This window comes from Octodon degus, unplaced genomic scaffold (genome assembly GCF_000260255.1).
Source record: "Octodon degus isolate 3935 unplaced genomic scaffold, OctDeg1.0 scaffold00265, whole genome shotgun sequence".
Lineage (NCBI taxonomy): Eukaryota > Metazoa > Chordata > Mammalia > Rodentia > Octodontidae > Octodon > Octodon degus.
Window position 1 is genome coordinate 2326722 of NW_004524841.1, and position 1952 is coordinate 2328673.

A 1952-nucleotide genomic window follows, 5' to 3' on the forward strand; every position below is an offset into this window, starting at 1 on the left:
CACAACAGACAGGTTATAGTCTTTGAAATTTCGGAATGGGACAATTACAAAAGATAGGTTATGCTTATACACAGAATAAAGCTGTTAGAAAAGTTGAAAATGTAAATGTATAGTTAATGTAAAATAGCAGATATTGGATGGGAGAAGAGAAAAGGTGGGACATAGGGCACAGGCACTAACAGAAGTTTAAATATTTTTTTCAATTACAAGGTTATCAATATAAAACTTTAAGTATCAAACCCCTATCTTTTCATCAAGCAATCAGTATAAATTGACAAATGATGAAACAGGAATTGGATAAAGTACATCTTCTAAACTGCTGGAATGACTAGAATTAGAGAAAATTTTAAACAATTTTAAATTATTTAAAAACAAACAAACAATGTAGCTGGGGATAAGGAATAAATAGGGTGCTATGGTTTGTGTCTGGATATCCCCACAAGGCCTCATGGGACCATGGGGCAGCTTTTCAGAAGCCTCTGAATCTAGAGTTTGTTACTGATCCATGGTCCGAGGCTAGGATTAGGGTGTGAGTGCTACTCCCGCCCTATGGAGGGTAACATGCATCCAATATAAGGGACAGAAACGGATCTGCCTTCTCTCATCTCGTCACTTTGGGTTTTTTTCTGCAGCCATGAACTGCTACCTCTCTGCCATGTATCACCCTGCCTTGGAGCCAGCCCAGTATGGACTAAAACCTCTACTGACTGTGAGCCAAACTAACCTTTCCTCCTTTAACTTCAGGTATTGGGTATTTTGTCTCAGCCATGAGAAAAGTGAGACATAGGGGAAACTTACTACATAAAGATATTAGGTGGGTGCGGTAAAACACACCTGTATTCCTAGTACTCTGGAGGTTGAGGCAGGAGGAGCACTACAAATTCAAGACCACCGTGGGCTACATGGTGAGTTCAAGACCAGCCTAAACCATATAGCAAGACTCTGTCAAAAAAAAAGGACACTATTGTTTTCATTTGGATATATTACTCTAATAAAAAAAAAATATTTGAAAGCTAAATACATTGCTCATTTATTCTCTAAATCCGAAGTATTTTAAGCTAATCAGCCTACATCAAGCCTTTCTGCCTTCCACTATCCCATGTTCTCCTTATCTTCTCTACAATTGTTTTATATTTTTAAAATCATTCATTTACTGATTGGGTACAGGGTCTCACTGCACAGCTCAGACTCGTAGTGATCCTCCTGTCTTAGCCTCCCCAGTGCTGGGATTACAGGTGTGTGCCACCATGCCCAGGCTCAGTGGCCAGCCCAGCGTGTCTGGGGTTCCAGGGCAGGCACAGAATGTAGTACCTTGGATCAAACCCAAGTCCTTGCATTTGCCAGGCAGGTGCTGGGACCACCGGGCTGGCAGAGGTTCTCCCGGCCCCAATCCTGCTTTCTTAGTTTGTTCGCTATCTTTAAAATTTGATTCTTTTCTGTCCTTCCCTCATATGTTAAGTAAGCTAGGCCAACTCTCCCCTATCCTACAGCAAAGAAAATTCCCAATCTGGCTTTAAAACATAGTAATCTTTGGCCATTCAGGCTGCTATACCAAAGTGTTACAAATGAGGTAACTTATAAAATATAGAAATCTATTTCCCAAGGTTCTGGAGGCTGGAAGGTCCAAGATAAAAGCTTTGATAGGTTCAGTTTTTATTAGAAAAGGCAAGTTCTCTACCTTAAGAGACAAGGAGTCAATAAGTTCCCTCGGGCCTCTTTTATAAAGTGAAAAATTCCATTCACAAGGGTGCCAGTCTCAGACCTAAAGGACCCCCCTCCCAAAAGGGCCTGTCTCTTACTACTACCACCTTAGGAGTCAGGATTCCAGTATATGATTTGGGGGGACACAAACATTCAAACCACAGAAAATATCAATGTAATGATTTTTTTTTTTTTTTTTTTTTTTTTTTGCCATTTTTATTTTATCCAAGCATTTCACATGCAGCCTTTCT